The sequence below is a fragment of the Vipera ursinii genome (genome assembly GCF_947247035.1).
Source record: "Vipera ursinii genome assembly, chromosome: 2".
Taxonomy (NCBI): domain Eukaryota; kingdom Metazoa; phylum Chordata; class Lepidosauria; order Squamata; family Viperidae; genus Vipera; species Vipera ursinii.
This window is the reverse complement of record NC_139513.1, coordinates 10,758,569-10,784,102: the sequence shown is the minus strand read 5'-3', so window position 1 is coordinate 10,784,102 and position 25,534 is coordinate 10,758,569. Positions and strand designations below refer to the sequence as shown.

General features: G+C 45.5%; 1 long non-coding RNA gene across 1 annotated transcript; it reads right to left on the bottom strand.

The window, feature by feature from the left end:
* Positions 1 to 1,573: 1,573 nt before the first annotated feature.
* LOC310633991 lies at positions 1,574 to 25,534 on the bottom strand. The gene is made up of 2 exons (XR_014491133.1): positions 25,479 to 25,534; positions 1,574 to 4,057 (listed from the first exon to the last, which is right to left on the bottom strand). It is a non-coding gene; the product is annotated as an uncharacterized lncRNA (long non-coding RNA).

Genomic DNA, 25,534 nt, shown 5'->3' with positions numbered 1-25,534 from the left:
GCACTTTTCCTTTTTCTCCCCTCTGTGCGTTTTCTCATGAGTCCGAAGAGATGAACTCTGGATGAAAGATTTTCCACACTCAAAGCATTTGTACGATTTTATTCCTGCATGAATCTTCTCATGGACCCAAAGACTTGAGTTCTGAGAAAAGCTCTTCCCACATTCCCAACACTTGTAAGGTTTATCCCCAGTGTGAAGCCTCTCGTGATTCCTGAGAGTGCCTTTTTGACGGAAACATTTCCCACATTCCAGACACTGATAGGGTTTCTCTCCAGTGTGGATTTTCTGATGTATAAGAAGCTTTGACTTTCGACCAAAGTATAAGTCGCATGTTATACATCTATAGGTTTTTATTCTGGGGGAGTTTCTGAGGCCTTTGGTGTCTGTCCCAGAGGATTTCTCACCTTCCAAACCTGGACTGGATCCACTTCCCATATGGACTTTCTTGTGGGTAAAAAGCAGTGATCTGCGAGGAAAGGATTTCCCACACTCTGAGCATTCATGGGTTTTTTTGTGGTTTTCTGGAGTGCTAATTGTGTCTGACGGGGGATCCAAGAGTTTCCCAGGCTCCATGCTTACTGGTGACTGCTGCCTTGAGTTGATTTTCTATTATGTCTTGAATTGCAGATAAATCTTTGGTTACGATCGCTTATCTGCTGTTGGAATGAAAAAGAAATCAAGAATAATATTTCCTTTTGAGAATGGTAGAGGATCACAAAATCTCAGCCTTGGAAGGGACCTTGAAGGTCTTCCAGTCCCACCCTCTGCTCAGGGTAGGGTCCTCAGTACACCAGAGACAGTGATGGAGGCCCTACATCTGTAGGAGAGATGTCCTCAACTTAGGACCACAGTCGGGACTGAAATTTCAGTTGTTCAACGAAGCAGTGGTTAAGTGAGGAGGAAGACCAGGCAATGGTGGTGGGGGAGGTCCTGGAGACCAGGCACAGACCACCCATGAGTTGGAGGGTTCCTGGAGTGTGATACAAAGCTGTAGCCACCCCTGGAAGCCTGAGCTATACCAGCACAGCCATGAAAAGCAGGCCGGATTGACAACAATACTGGGATTGTGTCTTAAATGGAGGCCTGGAGTCTTCAACAGTTTCAGCCATCTGACAATGACCCCTGGACTGGACTTCAGCCCAGTGTCTCCACTGCCACTGAGAAATGAGGCCTTAATCCCCAGACCGGAGGCCTTTGCAGCCTTGGGCCATTCTCTAAGCCTCATGTTCCATATTGTTGCTAAGCAACGTGTCCCAAAGCATCCGTCAGCTTCTTCAGGGCCCCCTCAACTTCCCATGTTAGTAACTTGAGAACTGCGGTGATTAGATGATTCACTTAACAAGTGTAGCAAGAAAGGTCATAGGTAAAGGTTCCCTCACACATGCGTGCTAGTCGTTTCCAACTCTAGGGGCCGGTGCTCATCTCCGTTTCAAAGCCGAAGAGCCAGTGCTTGTCCGAGGACGTCTCCTGCGGGGATGCAGGGAAGCTGCTGTTGCTGGGATGCTGCTGGTGAAGCTGGGCAGAGGCTGCTCCTGCCCAGGGTTAGCGCCCATGAAAGAAAGACACAGAGATCTCTCGGGGAAAGGGCCCCGCTGCTCCTGGGATGCACCCTGGATGCTGGACACTGAACCACGAGGAGCAGTGGACCTTGTTTATTTATAGCAAAAGCAACCAATCACATTTTATTGTTATTCAAATAGACCAATCATGGTTACACATGTGTTCTTCTAAACTATCCTAAAAGGACATAGGTGTTAGAGGTAGATACCAAATACAGTAATGACCAATCATTTGCAGGAGACGTCAGAATTTACCTTAAATTGAATAGCCAATGGTGTGGAGGAATACTGTGACCATGCCCTTATCTGGCTGCAGCCAAATGGCCTCTCCTAGGTTCCTTTGTTTTCTGGGTTTATGACTTACTTCCTTGCACATGGTTCACTGACCTTATCTGGCTGTAGCCAAATGGCCTCTCTGGGTTTATGGCTTACTTCCTTGCACATGGTTCACTGACCTTATCTGGCTGTAGCCAAATGGCCTCTCTGGGTTTATGGCTTACTTCCTTGCACATGGTTCACTGAAGACTTTCCATGGTAGAAAAGTATTAGCCAGAAAAGTACTAGCCAGCTACATGTATAGGAACAGAGATCATGGTTATTCCAACATCTCCTCCGTTTTTGTTTTAAATGCAGAATCTGTGTGTTCCGCTTCAAAGTTGAGGAGGGATGGGTTCTTTAGAGATGCACCTTCGGGAGAGTCAAGAGGCAAGCGAGCCCAAAAGGCATTTTTATTTTCCTCTTTTAGGAGACAAAGGAGTCTCTAGTTCAAATTGAGCATTAGGCTCTTCTGAATCCTCCTGGGGAAGGGATTGATACTTACTGTACCATAAAGAATTAATTTGTTTAACAGCTCTCTGTTCAGCTATCAAGGAAATACTGTTAGTAATACTTTTGATAAAGATACGCTACTGTTAGTAATACTTTGATAAAGATAGGATACTGTTAGTAATACTTTCGATAAAGATAGGATACTGTTAGTAATACTTTCGATAAAGATAGGATACTGTTAGTAATACTTTGATAAAGATAGGCAAGACACAAGGTAAAATAGTACATCCTAATACAATCATACTAATAAAAGCTACAATAGCTTGTAAACCAGGTAGTCTGGGAAACCAGGAGCCAAATAATTCCTGAAAGTTGAAACCATTTCAAGTTTGGACAGGAACATGAGCTACAGAGTTCACATAGATGATGATAGTAGACTCGTTGTTAACAACAGGTTGTTCCTTCTGGGTCCATGCGATGGGGCAAAAACAGTGTGAAAAGAGTCATTTTTGACTGGAAGCAATGTCAAAGGTGTCAAGAACAGGATGGGATAGCTGGTGAAGTGGAGTTGACGTCTGGGGTAAGCTTTCAGATGGAATTGTGTTTTAGTGGCATCAGTCAGTGGTGTAAGAACAAAGCTGAAAAAAGTCACAAACCATGCTGTCATCTTTAATGGGTTCTGCAGTTGTGTTTGTGGAGGCATGATATGGACGAACGTGGCGACCTGGGATCCACAGCACTTTGTCTGGCAGCTGGACTGCAGCGTAGCCTCTTCCCCAAGTGAGAAGGTCTGCAGGGCCTTTCCAAGTTAGGTCTGGAAGTTGGCGATACCACACTTTGGGTTTAGGCTGATCTGCAACTAGAGATGAAAAATGCCGCTCTGCGGCTGTGGTTAAGGGATGGCCAGTCAAGTTTGAAAAGTTCAGAGTGTAGAGGCAAAGGTTAAGAGTATCTTGCAATGCTGGGAGGTTGGGGCTTCGTTTTCCCCCGTTCTGATTTTTATAACGATCTAATGCATGTTTCAAAGTTTGGTTAGCCCTTTCCACCAAGGCTTGGCCTTGGCTATTATATGGAATTCCAAATTTGTGTGTTATTTGCCAATGATGACAAAATTCTGCCATGGCTTGACTGCTGTAGGCAGGGCCATTATCTGTTTTGAGTTCTTTTGGACATCCCAGCACTGCAAAGGTCCGAATACAATGATTAACTACATGTTTAGTGGCTTCACCCCTTTGGGGGGTGGCCATGATGAATCCTGAGAAGGTGTCAATTGAAACATGCAAATACTTCCATGGGGCAAATGGTGCATATTGTGTGACATCCATTTGCCAAATTTGGCAAGGCTCCAATCCCCTTGGATTTACACCCATAGGGATTGCAGTTGCTTGTTTGCTGCATGTTGGGCACTGCTGGCGAATTGCAATTGCTTCTGCAGCGGTGATGCCAAACTGCTTCTGCAAAGCTTTGGAATTTTGATGGAAATATGAATGACTTTCCCAGGGGGTGAGGGGTTGCAAGGAACAGGCCAAGGGTCCGGAGGCAGCCTGATCTGCAAAATTGTTTAGGCTAGTGCTGATTAAGGGAGGGAAATTCTCCCAGATATCACCTTCTATCAATGTGTCCTGCACACAGACACAAAAACATCAAAAACAAAAAAAAAAAAACAAAAACAAAAAACAACTCCACAAAAAGATCAGAGTAATTACTTTTGGGTGATGTTTAACTAAAAACTCAAAAATTTCCAAAAATTTCTTTTGGGTGATGTTTAACCCCCCTTTCTCAGACTGGAATTCTAAGCAGAGAAAAAAAAATGGTTAAAAGGACCAGCCACCCCCCCTCTTCTGGCTGTCTCTCCCTTTCTCACTCTTAAAGTAACAGAGCGGGGTTGGGGGGGGGGGGTAAAAGAAACTTTACAAAAATCTCACCACCAAAAAAATAAAAAATAAAAATAGTTTGCTCTCCTTTACATGCAGTTACTCTCACACATCATCCATGGCTTTTACAACAATAAAATCTGCAATTTAGAGGGCTAACACACTCACGTGTACATATCAGCAAATTAACTCATTCACTTCCATTCTGACTGCTTGCATAAACAATTTCACATACAAAAATTTCATTTCATACTTTCTCCAGACAAACCATACATTGTTAAATAAGGCCTTTTTGTTTGGTGTTATCAGAGAGGATTTTGATCCTCTTCCAAGTCTTGGAAATAACACAGAACAACACAGACAGACATATATACACAGATACTATTATAACAACATTTATTTAAAACAGAACAAAACACACATATAAAACAACATTTATTTAAAACAGAACAAAACACACATATCAATTTGGGGTTTTAGGCCAAAACAATAATCCAAAGAGCTAGATAAAAAAAAGATAGAAGAAAAACTTGATTTTATTTCTTTGATTTTTCTTTTCTTTTCATGGGAAGCTAGATCTCAGACAGGTCCAGGCAGTTGAATTCAACAGGCGCGCCCCTGGACTTTACTGAGAACAGCTTGCCCCAAGAGGCTCTTTCAAGCCCCACATAAGCCAATTTTAACAGGAGTTCATTTCGGGCATATTCATTGTCTATTTGCCTTGTATTTTCTTAGGTGCCCTGCTGAGTTTCTCCCAGCTGAATCCTCATAAGGAGGGGGAGCCAGAGAAACTGAAAAGGCTTAATGAAAAAGAGAATCAGTGAAAAGTTCAGAGGAGTTAGAAGCATTAAGAGGAAAAGAAATGTCAGCCTTTGTTGTCGGGCTGGCTGACTGCCCCCCCTCTAGATTCCCTGCAGGGAACCAGAAGAGGCGTGGCCAAACAGCACGCGATAATCAGCGATGGTCATATGAGTGCCAAGGTAATCAATAGTTTTTGGAGTCAGAGGAGTATAAACAGGTTGTACAAAAGTGACAGGATAGGCAGCACAAGCTTCTAAATCCTCTGGATCTAATATCTCGAAGGCATGAGCTGCAAGCATAGAGTGAACAAAAGGTGCCCCTTGAGTGGGGCTGGGAGGTGGAGGAGGGAGATTTGAAGAAGGAGGAGGGGGGAAGGGAGGAGGTTTAGAAATGGTAATGGCAACAAGCTCAGAGGCTTTTTCCTCTTTGTCAGAGGGAGAGACAGGCACAGCAGGGCAAAGAGAAGAGGTAGGAGGAAGCTTCTCCGGAGGGAGATCTGAGGAAGGAGGAGGAGGGAAAGGGGGAGGAGGGGGTTTAGAAATGGAGGCTTTGGCATTATCAATTAATTCCCTCAACTCCTGCAGATACGCTGTCTGCTGTTGAGAGAATTTTCCACCCATACTCACGAAAATTCCTGCGTCTAGCAACGGACGAGGATGAGTCGCGGCCACCGTCGGGCGAATGAGTATGGATGGCTGAAGACGTATTCCACAGAATCACGTCGGGGTCACCATTTGCGGGGATGCAGGGAAGCTGCTGTTGCTGGGATGCTGCTGGTGAAGCTGGGCAGAGGCTGCTCCTGCCCAGGGTTAGCGCCCATGAAAGAAAGACACAGAGATCTCTCGGGGAAAGGGCCCCGCTGCTCCTGGGATGCACCCTGGATGCTGGACACTGAACCACGAGGAGCAGTGGACCTTGTTTATTTATAGCAAAAGCAACCAATCACATTTTATTGTTATTCAAATAGACCAATCATGGTTACACATGTGTTCTTCTAAACTATCCTAAAAGGACATAGGTGTTAGAGGTAGATACCAAATACAGTAATGACCAATCATTTGCAGGAGACGTCAGAATTTACCTTAAATTGAATAGCCAATGGTGTGGAGGAATACTGTGACCATGCCCTTATCTGGCTGCAGCCAAATGGCCTCTCCTAGGTTCCTTTGTTTTCTGGGTTTATGACTTACTTCCTTGCACATGGTTCACTGACCTTATCTGGCTGTAGCCAAATGGCCTCTCTGGGTTTATGGCTTACTTCCTTGCACATGGTTCACTGACCTTATCTGGCTGTAGCCAAATGGCCTCTCTGGGTTTATGGCTTACTTCCTTGCACATGGTTCACTGAAGACTTTCCATGGTAGAAAAGTATTAGCCAGAAAAGTACTAGCCAGCTACATGTATAGGAACAGAGATCATGGTTATTCCAACAGTCTCCGTGGTCACGTGGCCGGCATGACTAGACGCCAAAGGCGCACGGAACGCTGTTACCTTCCCACCGTAGTGGTCCCCATTTTTCTACTTGCATTTTTACGTGCTTTCGAACTACTAGGTGGGCAGAAGCTGGGACGAGTAACAGGCGCTCACTCTGTTACGCGGCACTCGGGATTCGACCCGCCAAACTGCTGACCTTCTGATCGGCAAGCTCAGTGTCCTAACCCACTGAGCCACCGCGTCCCTAGAAAGGTCATAAAAAGGGGCAAAAGTCACCTGAGTCCCACCCTCTGACCAGACATGGGCACTCGGTACACCCAAGTTCACACCTGGCTTATTGCACAACCCTTGGATTGGCACAAGGCACAGGACTGTCTGAATTGAGGTCATTCCTTTGCATTCCTCTCCCTGGATGGGAGAGAGGCCAACCGAATCCCTGGATCACAGTAGGCAACTTGTCTGTTGTGCTTGTCTAAGCACAACCAGGTCCAACCAAAACACTCTGTGTGTGTGTGTGTGTTGGAAAGAGGACTTCAGTCAGAGCACCAGAAAAGTGACTCAACCCCAGAAAATCAGACAGGAAAGGAGGACGGGAAAATGGCTCAGATTTGGCATTTCATCCTTCCGCAGGCGCAACAGCCAATCCACTCGTAAAAGGACCTTTGCTGATCAGAGAAAATAAAGCTACAGGGAGCTTCCCCAAAGTGAAAAGAAATATAGTTGCGGGTAAGAGGTTTCTGGGTCACTCGTTACTGCTCTGAATCAAGGCCAGGTGTGATCCTCACCGCTGACCGATTTGATCTCACCTGACCAACTGGCCCTTTGTGCAGGAAGCTGCTTCTCCAACCAGGCCTCGATTTCCAAATTCTCTAGAATGGAGTTTGTGGGTCCCGATCCAAGAACGCCCCTTCTCCTCTGCGGAGCTCATGGCCACATCTTCACTGCTCTCCTGCAAAGAGAAAGGAAAAAGTCTCAGATGCCAAGAGTAATGCTGAACATAATCTGTAAGTGACCCGGAAGAGGGAGGAGAAAATAGGATTATTTCTTCACAATCCAAACATTATTCAGGAAGATATTGATGAGCCAAAACGGAGAGAAACCAGCAAGATGAAGTCCAACAGGGACCAATGTAGGAAAAACTCAGTGGAAGATGAGAGAGATCAGGTGGGGCAGAGCATGTGTGAAGAGGGCTGCTCTTTCTTAAGCTTTTTGGAGGATGCAAAGCCACAAAGATTCCAGGTCTCTGCAGCTGCCTCCAATAGGCATTTTGAAAAATATTTAAAATTATGGAAGGCAGCCTTCTAGCCATCAGCTTGTTCTATTACCTGCTTTACAAGGCCAGCCTCAACACTTCCTTGAAACTTCTGCTTTGTAAAATATCCACCAAGAAGGGGCTGCCTCATCACAGCCTCCTCAGGGCAAAAAAAGGGGAAAAAATGCTTTTTAGGGATTCCACAGAGTTTTTTTTAAAGAAGAAGCAAAGTAATCATTCGCATAAAAACAAAGGGTTTCCTGGCTGGCCTTTTAAGCTGAGCACGGAAAAAGAGGATCTCACGTGGGCTAAGACAACATGAGATCAATTCACTCAATTTAAACTTGTTTTCTTTCCCCCAAACCCTCCCCTCCCCATTGCAACGAGGTCAGTTGGGTTAATACCACACTGCAAACCTCAATACAGGTTTTGAAGCTCCGTTTACTCCATTTTTGCAACTGCACGTGCGAGGATGTGCATGCTCTGACGGACCACAGAGAGACCTTCTGAAAGCAACTTCCCCAAAAGCTCCGTCTCGGATCCACCCGGATCCCCGCGGGGACCCTTGGTCGGGCGAGGAGGGGGCAGATCCAGCCCGGGGAGGGATCCCCCTTTGCCCCCCAGGAGGGAAGGGATCCGCTCCCTGCAGGCGACGCCAGAAGCGAATCTCCCCAAGGAAATCCCTGCAGGACGAAGAGGGGGATCCCCAGCTACCTTTCTGCTTGCGGGGAAAAGCTCTTCCTGGCGGGAGGGGCGCCCCAAAGGCCGGAGGGAGGAGAGCAGCCAGACCTGCCCGGAGAGGGATCCAGAAGCCTCTCTCGAGGGATCCGGCGTCGATCCTCCCGTGGAGAAGCGAGACAGCCGGAAGGAAGCGGAGATCCAACGAGTGGGAGGGTCGAGGGGGGCGGGGCTTCTCTCTTCCTCTCAGGCTCCGCCCCCACCTTGCAGCCCCGCCCCTTGGCTGCCCCCTCTCCTCCCCCTCCCTCCCTCCCTCCCTCCGGGGGTCCCCTCCCCGGCCAAGACGGGAGGGGAGGGGAAGCGGGGCAGGGTCCTCCGTGCAGCCGAGGTTGGGGGATCGCCTGGGGGGAGGAAGGGGAAGAAGCCCCGAGCGGATCCCTTCTGGATCTCGAAGATCTCCAACTCCAGCTGTGCAGGAGAGAACAGACGGGGGGGGGGGAAAGAGAGTCCACCCAGGGCCCCCCCTCTGCCTTCCCCTCCCTTCTGCCCAGAATCAGAGAGGCGCTGGGGATGCTGGGTCCCTGCTTCCCTCCCAAGGATAAAAACACTTGAGCCACTGCTGGGCTTCGGGGTCTCCCGTTTCACACAGAGACTTATACACTGTTTGTAGGGCGCTGAGGAGACCCCTTCTTATTATTCTCTACCCCACCCCTCCCTTGACACTCAATGTCGATTTGGGCCTCTTAAGGATATTTCAACTTTTGAATATATATTAAGCATAATTGGACTGTTCACAAGCTCCAAACATTATCAAATGTAACCTTTAAATGTCTAAAGAGCAGCTCACCTGCCTGGAGGCTGCAGTTATAATAATAATAATTTGGAAGGGACCTTGGAGGTCATCTAGTCCAACCCCATGCTTGTAGGAAACCTGTCATATTTCCACCTTAGGCTCACATAAAATGGCGCAGGTCTGGCTCAGGGCAGAGACAAGTTTCGTTTCTGTACATAAGTTGCAGTTTACCAGAAATCAAATGACCTTGCTACGTGCAGACGGACAATCCCGTTGGAACACGTACAAGAAAGTAACACAAGAAAGTTACAGGAACAAAGGCATTCCATACAGGGCTATAGCTGAGATGTAACCATGAGATAGCTGCTTGTTGCTTGCTTGTATCTTAATAAAAGAGAGCTTGGGACTTTGGTCTTGGCCTCACTCGGAGAACGCTTCAGAGAGACATGTCCTCATTTATTGGCAAGTTCATGAGGAGCCCGCCGGGTGCGAAAAACCCACACATGCTCAGGCAGGAAACCCTATAGCATTTCAGGCAAATGGCTGTCCAGTCTCCTCCACCTCTGGAGGCAGGTTGTTCCACTGGTTAATTGTTCTAACTGTCTGGAAGTTTCTCCTTAGTTCTAGGTTGCTTCTCTCCTTGAGTTGCTCGATCACAACTCCCATCAGGTCCAGCTGCCAAGATGTTATGGGAGTAGAATCCCAGCCTAACTCACATCTGGAGGATTCCATTTAGTGAATGCTAGCAAGCCTCCTTGTGGCAAGATAATCCCTGGACCCACAACCCAAGAAACACAAGGTTAACTTGCTGTATATAGAGTGACATTTTGTTTACTCTGCAGTCCGAAATATTTCTGTTTCTGAGATAGAAAAACAATTAGGAGCATTTAGAGCAGCACCCGGGTTTAAGGAAGAGGCGGAAGAAAAAGCAGGAGTTAAACAGGTCAGCCCAGTGAGAGCCAGGAGACCCCTCTGGCCACCTTGCCCCAGCTGCTGTCCTCCAGATGTTTGGGACTTCGACTCCCTGAACATCTGCAGAACACCAGATTGGGAAAGGCCCATCTGGGGCATAACCACCCAGAATCAATTGGTGGCTGCAACTGATCCTTCTTGTTCTGGTCGTTTGTGATCAATATCTGAGTGCTTTTGCAAGCTGTAGGCAGGTACCACTGGCTGGCAAGCGCCCACCTTTGCATGACTGCCATTTGCAAACTTCTATGCTGGCTTCCCTGAAAAGTCAAAGGGGAAGCTGGCATGGAAGACTGCAGGTTGCTGGGTATCTTCCACTCACATCCCCTCCCTTGACCCCTCTGCACTGTGCCAGCCACTTGCGGAGTCCCAATTGCCTCCATCCTGACCCATGTGACCCTCGCTCCCCCACGTCCTCTCCCTGTCCTGTTACTCCTCTCCTGCTGCCACACCAGGCCTCTTGTGCACCCCTTGCTCTCTCGCACACACACCCATGCCATGCCACTTGCACACCCTTCCTGTTCTGAATCGAAGCTCGTTGTGCTAGTGTTTTAATTTCTTGTTAACACTTGCACTGGTCTGTTTAAGCAAATTTAGTCACAATTTAACGGCCCTTTCCAGACAGTGAACTCGTAAAGTACCTGGTTCATCTGAAATACCTTTATTTTGCATGTAGATGATTACAGCAGAGAAGGTGTGGTCAGGTGAAGTCTGGACGGTACTTTAAGGTCAAAAGACAGTAACGGGATTACTGTCCGCATGGCTTGTGTTCAGATGTTACAATGGAGGATGGAACACAAGGGAACAAGGGGAAGGGGAAGTCCAACCCAGAAGGGGTGGATCCTAGTACAGCATCATGAGCAGGATAGGATATACATCAGAAAGGGGAAAGGTACTGGCAGACCCAATTAGCATATTATAATTTCCCAAGAACAGCCACGTGGTGGCAGCACACTTCCTGACCCTCTCCCATAGCCTGGGACACTCCTTGCTCCGTCTCAGGAGATGCTTTGCAGCTGTGGACCTGGGACTCACAACTTCCTGCCCGTTTCCCCACTGAATTTGTGGGAAGCCTGCAGGAAGTCACCCCGTCAAATGACCGTGGGATTCAATTAACAACGGTAACCGGGACTGTAGGGATTGTCATCACTCTGCAGTGCAGTCAGGGGTTTATGACGGCATCGTTTAAGGATGGAAACTCCAGTCCCAAATGCTGCTGTAAGTGGAACACAGGCTGTGGCTTCTTTTCCTGTTAGCGGGCGTGAAGATCGAGCCCAAGGAAAAATAATGAAATCATTGAAGAAGAATGTTCCGTTTGTCAAACACTGGCAAGAATTTTAAAATAACATTTTTCAATATTCTTAAGTGTTCCTGAATATCTGAGCAATTTCCATCTGATTTGACTCTCTTTGCTAGAAATACAGGAAAGTGGCAAGAACTTTGCTTTCAACGTTTTTTATTTTCAACTAGAAAATCTGTCACGAATGAAGGTGAATATACATTATATACGTGTCCATATATGATAATGACCTAAAAGCCAGCTTCCAACACACCCCAATCCACATCCCAAAAGCCAAAAAGTTATGTAACCTCATTATGGATGCTTGGCAATCGTATAGCTTGTAAGACCACTTGTGTGATCCTGCAGCTGTGGGATCCCAATTTTTCTTTTTCTGGTAGTTCCTGGCGTATTGCCACTTTTTATCAAAACACACACATTTCGAAGAATGGCTTTATGTTTAAACTACAGTGACTTGCTTAATGACCAGAAACATGTCAGAAAATCAGCTCCGATATATATGGGTGCCTCGACTAACCACCGTAACAACTTATGACTGGAAATCTCTTCCCAACTGCGACTGTAAGTGGAGACTAGCTGCACTCTGCAAACCATTATCTACTCCGCCCATCACTTATAGCTCTTTCCTCTTGTGTAATAACCGTTAAGCTACTAAGGCTGCTGCTTTCTGAGGCAAAGATTTATGCAGTTTTTCTTGATTATGGTATTTAAGGCTACTTGAGTAGGAAAAACATTTTTCCCACACCAAACAATAGTAGGATTTCCCTTCTGACACTGTGTGATGTTCCTGATTAACCTTAAGATGTGACTTTTTAAAAAAAATCAGTTTTTTTCACAACAGAAGAGATTGATCTCTGCAATGGGCATTCTGATGCATCTTTAACTCTGATTTACAACGGAAAGGTTTCTCGCACTCTGCACACTTATAAGGCGACTATCCTGTGTGATTTCTGGTGTGCATGCAGTGTTGAAGGATGGGCAAAACATTTCCCACACTCCAGACATTTGTAGGGTTTCTCTCCAGTGTGGGTTCGCTGATGTGTCACAAGATTACCTTTCTGAGAAAAACATTTATCGCACTCTGAGCATTTAAAGGGCTTCTCTCCTGTGTGGATTCGGCTGTGCCTTCTGAGGGAACTTACATCAGCAAATGTTCTCCCACAGTCTAAACATTTGTTGTTTTTTTCCCCTGTGTGAATTTTCACATGACTTTTAAGGGCGGATGAGGTACAATAGAATCGTCCACATTCATTGCATTGATGTGGCTTCTCCCCCGTGTGTGTTCTAAGATGTTTCCAAAGGTCCCCCTTTTGAGTAAAACATTTTCCGCATTCTACGCATCTGTATGGCTTCTCTCCTGTGTGGAGCCTCTCATGCCTTATAAGGTGTTGTTTTTGTGAAAAACATTTCCCACACTCCCCACATTTGTATGGTTTTTCCCCTGTGTGGATTCTCTGATGAATCTGAAGCTCTCTTAGGAAACCAAAACTTTTCCCACACTCCCCACATTGATAGGGTAACTCTCCTCTGTGCCTTTCCTGGTGTCTCCGAAGTTCATAAGAAAATGTAAATCGTTTCTCACATTCTGGGCATTCATAGGGTCTGTCTCCAGTGTGACATCTCTGATGTTGCATCAGGTGTGATTTCCTGGAAAAACGTTTCCCACATTCGAGGCACTTTTCGTTTTTCTCCCCTCTGTGTGTTTTCTCATGAGTCCAAAGACCTGAACTCTGGGTGAAAGATTTTCCACACTCAAAGCATTTGTAAGGTTTTATTCCTGCATGGATCTTCTCATGGGCCCAAAGACTTGAATTCCAAGAAAAGCTCTTCCCACATTGCCAACACTTGTAAGGTTTCTCTCCTGTGTGAATTCTCTCGTGGTTTCTGACTTGGGCTTTTTCACGGAAAAATTTCCCACATTCCAGACATTGATATTTTTTCTCTCCAGTGTGGATTTTCTGATGTGTAAGAAGACGTGACTTTTGACCAAAGCATATGTCACATTCCAGACATTTATAGGGCTTTAGTCTGGAGGAGCTTCTGGAATCTTGGGTGTCTTTTCCAGAGAAGGAATTCTCACCCTCCAAACCTTGACTGGATCCTCTTTCCACATGGACCTTCCTGTGGGTCAAAAGGGAGGACTGGCGAGCGAAGGATTTCCCACACTCTGAGCATTCATAGTTTTTTTTGGTGTGGTTTTCCGAAGTGCTCCTTGTGTCTGACGGGGGATCCAAGAGTTTCCCAGGCTCCATGCTTACTGGTGACTGCTGCCTTGGGTTGATTTTCTATTATGCCTTGAATTGCAGATAAATCTTTGGTTACGATCGCTTATCTGCTGTTGGAATGAAAAAGAAATCGAGAATAATATTTCCTTTTGAGAATGGTAGAGGATCACAAAATCTCAGCCTTGGAAGGGACCTTGAAGGTCTTCCAGTCCCACCCTCTGCCCAGGATAGGGTCCTCGGTATACCTGAAACAGTGATGGAGGCCCTACATCTGTAGGAGACATGTCCTCAACTTAGGACCACAGTTGAGACTGGCATTTCAGTTGTTCAGTGAAGCAGTGGTTAGGTGAGGAGGAGGACCAGACAATGGTGGTGGGGGAGGTCGTGGAGACCAGGCATAGGCCACCCATGAGTTGGGAGGTTCCTGGACTGGGATACAAAGCTGCTGTCTGAATTGAGGTCATTCTTTTGCATTTCCTACCTGGATGGGAGAGAGGCCAACTGAATGCCTGGATCACACTAGGCAACTTGTCTGTTGTGCTTGTCTAAGCACAACCAGGTCCAACCAAAACACTCTGTGTGTGTGTGTGTGTGTGTGTGTATTGGAAAGAGGACTTCAGTCAGTGCACCAGAAAAGTGACTCAACCCCAGAAAATCAGACAGGAAAGGAGGATGGGAAAATGGCTCAGATTTGGCATTTCATCCTTCTCCAGACTCAACAGCCAAGCCGCTCGTAAAAGGACCTTTGCTGATCAGAGAAAATAAAGCTACAGAGAGCTTCCCCAAAGTGAAAAGAAATATAGTTGCGGGTAAGAGGTTTCTGGGTCACTCGTTACTGCTGTGAATCAAGGCCAGGTATGACCCTCACCGCTGACCGATTTGATCTCACCTGACCAACTGGCCCTTTGTGCAGGAAGCTGCTTCTCCAACCAGGCCTCAATTTCCAAATTCTCTAGAATGGAGATAGAATAATGGAGATAGAATCATTATTCAGGAAGATATTGATGAGCCAAAACGGAGAGAAACCAGCAAGATGAAGTCCAACAGGGAGCAATGTAGGAAAAACTCAGTGGAAGATGAGAGAGATCAGGTGGGGCAGAGCATGTGTGAAGAGGGCTGCTCTTTCTTAAGCTTTTTGGAGAATACAAAGCCACAAAGATTCCAGGTCTCTGCAGCTGCCTCCAATAGGCGTTTTGAAAAATATTTAAAATTATGGAAGGCAGCCTTCTAGCCATCAGCTTGTTCTATTACCTGCTTTACAAGGCCAGCCTCAAAACCTCCTTAAAACTTGTGCTTTGTAAAACATCCACCGAGAAGGGGCTTGTTAAGGAATTTGTTGTGCAAGGTCTCCTTGTGCTACCAAAGAGTTGCACAGACAAGGAAGGGTACTGAGAGCAGTAAAAGTCACACAAGAATACACTGAGTTATAAAAACAAAAAGTAGTTTACTTTTGAGGTGGTGTAAGAACAAAAATGCACAGTCAAAAAATAAACAGTTCAGGTCATAAACAATAGCAACAGTCCAAGCTACAAAGTCTTCTTCCCGGTCCAGAGGTCAATACACAGTTCAGGTTTACAACAGTAGTAAACCAACAGCAGAGCAAAAATAGTAATAGTAGAGATCAGTGAATTCAGAGAGAGAGAGAGAAGCTATGTTCCTAGCTTCCTCTTATGGCCATGAGAACACTTACACACCCATTGGCCAATTAACTTCTTAAAGACATAGCATTATGGTTAATATATTTTCAACCCAACATTGTAGGCTAGCACCATATACCTAACAGGGCTGCCTCATCACAGCCTCCTCAGGGCAAAAAAAGGGGAAAAAATGCTTTTTAGGGATTCCACAGAGGGTTTTTTTGAAAGCAGAAGCAAAGTAATCATTCACATAAAAACTTGTTTTCTTTCCCCCAAACCCTCCCCTCCCCATTGCAACGAGGTCAGTTGGGTTAATACCACACTGCAAACCTCGATACAGGTTTTAAAGCTCCGTTTACTCCGTTTTTGCAACTGCACCTGCGAGGATGTGCATGCCCGGAGACTTCCTGCTCTGACGGACCACAGAGAGACCTTCTGAAAGCAACTTCCCCAAAGCTCCTTCCCGGATCCACCCGGAGCCCCGCGGAGAGCCTTGGCCGGGCGAGGAGGGGGCAGATCCAGCCCGGGGAGGGATCCCCCTTTGTTCCCCAGGAGGGAAGGGAAGGGATCCGCTCCCCGCAGGCGACGCCAGAGCCGAATCTCCCCAAGGAAATCCCTGCAGGACGAAGAGGCGGATCCGCAGCTACCTTTCTCCCGGCGGGGAAAAGCTCTCCCGGAGGGAGGAGAGCAGCCAGACCTGCCCGGATCGGGATCCAGAAGCCTCTCCCGAGGGATCCGGCGCCGATACTCCCGAGGAGAAGCGAGACGGCAGGAAGGAAGCGGAGATCCAGCGAGTGGGAGGGTCGAGGGGGGCGGGGCTTCTCTCTTCCTCTTAGGCTCCGCCTCCGCCTTGCAGCCCCGCCCCTTGGCCGCCCCCTCTCCTCGCCCTCCCGGGGTCTCCTCCGCGGCCGAGACGGGAGGGGAGGGGAAGCGGGGCAGGGTCCTCCGTGCAGCCGAGGTTGGGGGAGCGCCTGGGGGAGGAAGGGGAAGAACCCCGAGCGGATCCCTTCTGGATCTCCAAGATCTCCAACTCCAGCTGCGCAGGAGAGAACAGACGGGGGGGGGAGGAGAGTCCACCCAGGACCCCCCCTCTGCCTTCCCCTCCCTTCTGCCCGGAATCGGAGAGGCGCTGGGGATGCTGGGTCCCTGCTTCCCTCCCAAGGATAAAAACACTTGAGCCACTGCTGGGCTTCGGGGTCTCCCGTTTTACACGGTGACTTATAAACTGTTTGTAGGGAGCTGAGGAGACCCCTTCTTATTCTCTACCCCACCCCTCCCTTGACACTCAATGTCGATTTGGGCCTCTTAAGGATATTTCAACTTTTGAGTATATATTACACAAGCTCCAAACATTATCAAATGTAACCTTTAAATGTCTTAAGTGCAGCTCACCTGCCTGGAGGTTGCAGAGTAATAATATTATTAATAATAATAATAATAATAATAATAATAATAATAATAATAACAACAACAACAACAACAACCTTTATTGTCAAAGTACAACATGTGTACATTGAGATTAGCTGAGCCTCCCCCTGTGCTCTCTCCCCCCAACACACAGTGACAACAAACCCTCCATCCCACCACACTATGTAGTTGGAAGGGACCTTGGAGGTCATCTAGTCATCTAGACCCCCCTGCTCAGGCAGGAAACCCTATCCCATTTCAGGCAAATGGCTGTCCAGTCTCCTCTTAAAAACTTCCAGTGTTGGAGCATTCACCACCTCTGGAGGCAGGTTGTTCCACTGGTTAATTGTTCTGTCAGGAAGTTTCTCCTTAGTTCTAGGTTGCTTCTCTCCCTGAGGAGTTGCTCGATCACAACTCCCATCAGGTGCAGCTGCCAAGACATTATGGGAGTAAAATCCCAGCCTAACTCACATCTGGAGGATTCCATTGAGTGATTGCTAGCAAGCAAGCAAGTTTTTAAGAAGAGACTGGACAGCCATTTGCCTGAAATGGTATAGGGTTTCCTGCCTGAGCAGGGGGTTGGAATAAATGACCTCCAAGGTCCCTTCCAACTACTTCTTCTTCTTCTTCTTCTTCTTCTTCTTCTTCTTCTTCTTCTTCTTCTTCTTCTTCTTCTTCTTCTTCTTCTTCATCATCATCATCATCATCATCATCATCATATTATTATTATTATTATTAATTATTATTATTATTATTATTATTATTATTATTATTATTATTATTATTATTATTATTATTATTATTATTATTATTATTATTATTATTATTATTATTATTATTATTATTATGCCTCCTTGTGGCGAGACAATCACTGCACCCACAACCCAAGAAACACAAGGTTAACTTGCTGTATATAGAGTGAGATTTTGTTTACTCTGCAGTCCGAAATATTTCTGAGATAGAAAAACAATTAGGAGCATTTAGAGCAGCACCCGGGTTTAAGGAAGAGGCGGAAGAAAAAGCAGGAGTTAAACAGGTCAGCCCAGTGAGAGCCAGGAGACCCCCTCTGGCCACCTTGCCCCAGCTGCTGCCTTCCAGATGTTTGGGACTTCGACTCCCTCAACATCTGCAGAACACCAGATTGGGAAAGGCCCATCTTGGGCATAACCACCCAGAATCAATTGGTGGCTGCAACTCACTCGCAAGAACGCTATATTATGGAATGGAGAAAATGGATCGAGTTTATCCAGAACAAGTATAGGGTTAAGAAGTTTTATGTAGCATTTGAATAAGTCTTCTTTCTTTTTTTTCTTTTTTTCTTTTAGTTTCTTTATATATATTTAATATTACTAAGGCTTGTTTTATCCTATATAAGCTAGAGAGTGATGGATTTTAGAGTTTATAGTTGTTAGTATATGATTGTTTATGATTGCTTTTTATATATATACCTTGTATTTAGCTCTGGGAAGTGGGGGGAGGGGGGGAGGGGGGAGAGGTGGGGGGGGAGAAGGGAGGGGGAGGGGGGTTTTAAAGAAAAATTGTATGTTAAAACTTTTCAATAAAAAAAAAATTGGTGGCTGCAACTGATCCTTGTTGTTCTGGTCGTTTGTGATCAATATCTGAGTGCTTTTGCAAGCTGTAGGCAGGTACCACTGGCTGGCAAGCGCCCATCTTTGCATGACTGCCATTTGCAAACTTCTATGCTGGCTTCCCTGAAAAGTCAAAGGGGAAGCTGGCATGGAAGACTGCAGGTTGCTGGGTATCTTCCACTCACATCCCCTCCCTTGACCCCTCTGCACTGTGCCAGCCACTTGCGGAGTCCCAATTGCCTCCATCCTGACCCATGTGACCCTCGCTCCCCCACGTCCTCTCCCTGTCCTGTTACTCCTCTCCTGCTGCCACACCAGGCCTCTTGTGCACCCCTTGCTCTCTCGCACACACACCCATGCCATGCCACTTGCACACCCTTCCTGTTCTGAATCGAAGCTCGTTGTGCTAGTGTTTTAATTTCTTGTTAACACTTGCACTGGTCTGTTTAAGCAAATTTAGTCACAATTTAATGGCCCTTTCCAGACAGTGAACTCGTAAAGTACCTGGTTCATCTGAAATACCTTTATTTTGCATGTAGATGATTACAGCAGAGAAGGTGTGGTCAGGTGAAGTCTGGACGGTACTTTAAGGTCAAAAGACAGTAACGGGATTACTGTCCGCATGGCTTGTGTTCAGATGTTACAATGGAGGATGGAACACAAGGGAACAAGGGGAAGGGGAAGTCCAACCCAGAAGGGGTGGATCCTAGTACAGCATCATGAGCAGGATAGGATATACATCAGAAAGGGGAAAGGTACTGGCAGACCCAATTAACATATTATAATTTCCCAAGAACAGCCACGTGGTGGCAGCACACTTCCTGACCCTCTCCCATAGCCTGGGACACTCCTTGCTCCATCTCAGGAGATGCTTTGCAGCTGTGGACCTGGGACTCACAACTTCCTGCCCGTTTCCCCACTGAATTTGTGGGAAGCCTGCAGGAAGTCGCCCGGTCAAATGACCGTGGGATTCAATTAACAACGGTAACCGGGACTGTAGGGATTGTCATCACTCTGCAGTGCAGTCAGGGGTTTATGACGGCATCGTTTAAGGATGGAAACTCCAGTCCCAAATGCTGCCGTAAGTGGAACACAGGCTGTGGCTTCTTTTCCTGTTAGCAGGCGTGAAGATCGAGCCCAAGGAAAAATAATGAAATCATTGAAGAAGAATGTTCCGTTTGTCAAACACTGGCAAGAATTTTAAAATAACATTTTTCAATATTCTTAAGTGTTCCTGAATATCTGAGCAATTTCCATCTGATTTGACTTTCTTTGCTAGAAATACAGGAAAGTGGCAAGAACTTTGCCTTCAACTTTTTATTTTTCAACTAGAAAATCTGTCACGAATGAAAGCGAATATACATTATATATGTGTCCATATATGATAGTTAATGACCTAAAAGCCAGCTTCCAACACACCCCAATCCACATCCCAAAAGCCAAAAAGTTATGTAACCTCATTATGGATGCTTGGCAATCGTATAGCTTGTAAGACCACTTGTGTGATCCTGCAGCCATGGGATCCCAATTTTTCTTTTTCTGTTCCTGGCATATTGCCACTTTTTATCAAAACACACACATTTGGAAGAATGGCTTTATGTTTAGGACTACAGTGACTTGCTTAATGACCACAAACATGTCAGAAAATCAGCTCCGATATATATGGGTGCCTTGACTAACAACTGTAACAACTTATGACCGGAAATCTCTTCCCAATTGCAACTGTAATTCGAGACAAGCTGCACTCTGCAAACCATTATCTACTCTGCCCGTCACTTATAGCTCTTTCCTCTTGTGTAATAACTCTGTTAAGCTACTAACGCTGCTGCTTTCTGAGGCAAACATTTATGCAGTTTTCCTTGATTATGGTATTTAACGCTACTTGAGTAGGAAAAACATTTTCCCCACACCAAACAATAGTAGGATTTCCCTTCTGACACTGTGTGATGTTCCTGATTAACCTTAACAAGTGACTTTTGGAAAAAAAGATCAGTTTTTTTCACAACAGAAGAGTTTTATCTCTGCAATGGACATTCTGATGCATCTTTTGTGGGTTTTTTCGCACCCTGCGGGCTCCTCATGAACTTGCCGATGAATGAAGACACGTGTCTGAGCTTTCTCGGGATGAGGGCCCAGACCGAAGTCCCAAGCTCTCTTTTATTGAGATACCAGCAGCGCATAAGCAACAAGCAATTAGCAACAAACAATTATCTAAGCGTTCAGCTATCCATGAAAACCGTTATCTTAAGGTTGCGAATGGTTACATCTCAGCCATGCACTAAGCAATTATCTCAAGGTTATAAATCAGCTACATATCTGTATGGAATGTCTTTGTTCTTCTAACTATCTTGTATGTGTTACTTTCTTGTACGTGTTCCAACGGGTGTCCGTCTGCACGTAGCAAGGTCATCTGATTTTTGGTAAACTGCAACTTATACACAGAAACGAAACTTATTTCTGTCCTGAGCCAGACCTGCGCCATTTTATGTGAGCCTAAGGTGGAAATATGACAGGTTTCCTACATCTCCTCCTTTTTTGTTTTTTGACCCAAAGGGCTCAGTAGGACAGAGATGTGGTGCATTCCGGTGCTAAGCATAAGGCTTTCTTTTGGCCCTCCTCGCCATCTGTGTCTAATACGAAGGAGGCCTTTTCAATGGCACGGTCCGTAGTATTTGACTCAAGGTCTTCTTGAGGCAATAACTGATATTTTCTTTCCCACAAGGCATTTACATGCTTGATGGCACGTTGTTCTGCTATAAATGAAATGCTATTAGAAATAGTTCTAACAAAAATAGGTAAAATACAAGGCAAAATAATACATCCTAAAGCAATCATACTAATTAAAGCTACAATAGCCTGCAAACCAGGTAATTTGGGAAACCAGGAGCCAAATAATTCCTGAAAGTTAAAACCATTCCATGTTTGAACAGGAACATGAGCTACTTTAATCATTTTGTCTGTGATCTCCTGAATCACTTTCCCACTGTCATCAATTTCAATACAACAATTTGTAAGATTAAATTTTCCACATACCCCCCCTTCTTTAGCCAAGAGATAGTCCAGGGCCAATCGATTTTGCATAATATAAGTTCTTGATTTAGCACTTTCTTTAGCTAAATGGGTCATGGCTGAAACTGTTTCATTAGTGACAATTTCTACAACTGCTTGCAGCCGAATCAGACGATTGAGTAAGTAAATTGGGGTCCTATAGCCATAGGTCCCATCTTCTGCCCAAGTTGCAGGTCCATAATAATGGATTATACGGTCGGGGGGCCATTCATTGTCCTTCCAAACACCCCGATGAATGTTTTTTGTGTCTCTTTCACTACGGATGTTACCAATTTCTTCATAAACTGGAACACCCAACACTTGTCGCTGTTGGAGGGGCAAAAGGAAAAAGCTAGGCCTGATGGCTCCTAGAACACAAGAACCATACCAGTCCTTGGGGAGAAAATTATAAGCAAAACGTCCACAAATCCAATAGAGGCCGGTAGGAGCTTTCCATTGCAAGGCGTTGTTTTCTGGATCTAACAGGAAGGCCATGTGTGTCATTTGTGCCAATGCGTTGTTGGGCTGTGCGTCCGAAGAACCTGACCACCAAGTATTGTTCTCCCAAGTCCCTTTGCATCTTAGTGAGCCCACGTTACTATGGCGAAAATCAGTCTTTTTGCGTTGGTAACAAACGTTGCCTACCAATTTGGTAGTTATAGCCCAAATTTCTTGTCCTTTCTGATTAAAGGTGTAATTGGCCTGATTTTCTAACATTTGAGTGTAATTGAGTTCATGGGCTTCCCATGGCCATTGATCACCCATGTTAGTGCCCCCACACACAAAACAATTTTGTACCGTGAGCTCCTTAGCAATAGTTTCTGCCAAGGCCAAAAACATGTTGTGAGCTCTAGGGGGAAGTACCAGCCCCTCCATTTGTTGGCTTTCTTGATAATAAGAATGAAAAAGTGACTGACTAAGGGGATCTAAATTGTGCTGAATAATCTGGATTGTTAAGATTACACTGGGGTCTGAGCCTGTTCCGTCGATACCCAGCCCATATTGATTGTTGACCCCTTTCCAGGAATGCGATCCCAACCAATTTTGTGGGACCGGGAATGTCAAATTTATTAGGTTGCAATTATGCCGGTGGCAGGAGGAGTTTGCTGGCAACCTGGTAATATAAAGTGTTTTATGCTGATTATACCTGGGTATGGTATCTGGATGGACAGTCATTCCTCGGGACTGAAAATCCACACATTTCCAGTCCCCACAATAGGTGCCTCTGCCGCAAGAGTCACGGTAGTCGGATCGTCGGGCGCATAGATACTTTTCGTTGTTGGAGTAAGTTCGCCGCCATTCTAAGGATCCGCATGTGCTGGCCCCTTCGTCCATGGCTCTGCACGCATCAAAGATGACAGATTGAGAAACCTCTTTGTTATAAAAATCATGACTAACCAGGAGGGCTGACCCTGCTTCAATTTTAATTGTGTATCGATGAGTGGGTCCCTTCGGATTAAAACATTGAATCTTACCAGCATCAGTACAGATGGAATATGATGTACCATTATAGGTGCATTGATGTGAAAGTTTGGTTTTGCAAGATAGGTGAGTGTGAAAAATCAATGTTCTAGTTATGAGGGTGCCTTGTTTGGTGGTTGCCATGCAAAGTTCACATTGTCCTTTAGTCTGAAGCACCGTGGTCGTATGAGTTGGTAATGTTAATGAAAAACCGATAAGAGTCACAAACCATATTGTCGTCTTTAGCGGGGTCCATAGTTGTTTTTGTGGAGGCATGATATGGGCAAACATGACGACCGGGGATCCACAGCACTTTGTCTGGCAGTTGAACAGCTGCGTAGCCTCTGCCCCAGGTGATAAGGTCTGCGGGGCCTTGCCAAGTCAGGTCTGGAAGTTGTCGGTACCAAACCTGTGGCTTAGGGAGATCTGAAGAAGAAGAAGAAGAAAAATGCCGCTCTGCAGCGGTGGTTAAGGGATGGCCAGTCAAGTTTGAAAAGTTCAGAGTGTAGAGGCAAAGGTTAAGAATTTCTTGCACTGCTGGGAGGTTGGGATTTCGTTTTCCCCCGTTCTGATTTTTATAGCGATCTAAAGCATGTTTCAAGGTTTGGTTAGCTCTTTCCACCAAGGCTTGGCCTTGGCTATTGTATGGAATTCCAAATTTGTGTGTTATTTGCCAATAATGACAAAATTCTGCCATGGCTTGACTGCTATAGGCAGGGCCATTATCTGTTTTGAGTTCTTTTGGACATCCCAGCACTGCAAAGGTCCGAATACAATGATTAATGACATGTTTGGTGGCTTCTCCCCTTTGGGGGGTAGCCATGATGAATCCTGAAAAGGTATCAATTGAAACATGCAAATACTTCCATGGGGCAAATGGTGCATATTGTGTGACATCCATTTGCCAAATTTGCCAAGGCTCCAATCCCCTTGGATTGACACCCATAGGGATTGCAGTGGCTTGTTGGCTGCAGGTTGGACACTGCTGGCGAATCGCAATAGCTTCTGCAGCGGTGATGCCAAACTGCTTTTGCAAAGCTTTGGAATTTTGATGAAAATATGAATGACTTTCCCAGGGGGTGAGGGGTTGCAAAGAACAGGCTGAAGGTCCGGAGGCAGCCTGATCTGCAACATTGTTTCCCTCTTGCAAAAAACCTGGAAAAGGCTGATGACTACGAATGTGAGCAACAAAAATAGGATGTTGGCGTTCAAAAAGCAAATTTTGCAAGGTTAAAAAAAGTTGTAACAAATCTGGTTGAATGGAGGGGGATAAATAAGATCCATAAATCACTTGAATTGTGTGATAAACATAAAAGCTATCCACAATAAGATTCAAAGGTTGAAAGGAAAAAAGTTGACAAGCCAAAATTGAAGCAGCCAGTTCAGCTTTTTGAGCTGACCGCTGGGGTGTTGTTTGCTTGGTTCTCCATTGACCATTTTCCAACCAGGCACAGGCGCCACACTCCTTGCTCCCATCTGCAAAAACTGTAACAGCCGAATGTAAAGGGTGAGGGGACAAGGGTGACAACCAGTCAATGGGTACAGTGCGAACAATTTGCAAACGATAATCGGGTGGTGGGTGGCAAGAAACCTTGCCATGCCAATCAGCTAAGGAAAATTGCAATTCACTCGAGGTTTGAAAAAATGATTCCCAAATTTGCAAAGACATAGGCACAAAAAGAGTGTCTATCTCCAGCCCAATCAAGGCTTTTGTTCGGTGACAGATTTTAAAAATCAATTGAGCCAATTGTGCTTCTCTGGTTAAAACAGAAACTTTGGGCGTATGGGATAAATGAATCCACTCCAAAATCCTCCAAATCCTCTTCCTCTGCTCTCATTAACATACTGGTTCCTTTCACCCCTCCTATATCTTGTCTCAAAGGAACTCTGCTTGTTCCCAAACTCTCTTCTAGGAGGTTTTTCCTGCTTATCACTTGCTGTACCTGTTGCTACCATCATCTTACTATTCTGCCTTACTTTCTCTGTATCCCTCTGAACATACACTTCTGAGCCTCTTTCAATAAATCATTGATTGGTTTGGCTGTCCAATCATCCAATTTCTGTAGCTTCTTATTTATATCAGGCCAGGATTTAGTAACAAATTGAACTCTGACCAGTGGTACATTGGCATCATCATCTGGATCCATCCCTGTATATTTACGCATACCATCTTTTAGTCTTTGCAAAAAGGCAGCTGGGGATTCGTCCTTCTCTTGTTCTATCTGCAATGCCTTGGTCATATTTTGAGCCTTTGGTATTGCTTCTTTCATTCCTCTAATTATAGGATTTCTCATATCTTCCATATTTTGTCTTCCAGCCAAATCATTGTTATCCCAGTTTGGTCTGGCAAGAGGAAGCTTTACATCTGCCACTACCCCACCATTTGGATGTTCCCTAGTCCAAATTGCTGCTGCTGCAGTTGGAATTAATTGTCTTTCTTCAGCCGAAAATAAAGAATTTAAAATAGCCGTCAGTTCATCCCAGGTATAAATGTTTGGTCCTAATAAATTATCCAACTGTTCAGCAGCCCCCAGCGGGTCCTAAATTAGATTTCTCAATTCTTTTTTAAATGTCCTTACTTCAGATGCCTTTAACGGCTCTTGGACAAAATGTATCCTTGGGACATTTAACAACTCCACAAAAAGATCAGAGTAATTTCTTTTGGGTGATGTTTAACTAAAACTCAAAGAATTCCAAAAACTTGTCCAACAATTAATCTCTCCTCTTTCGAGTAAAAAA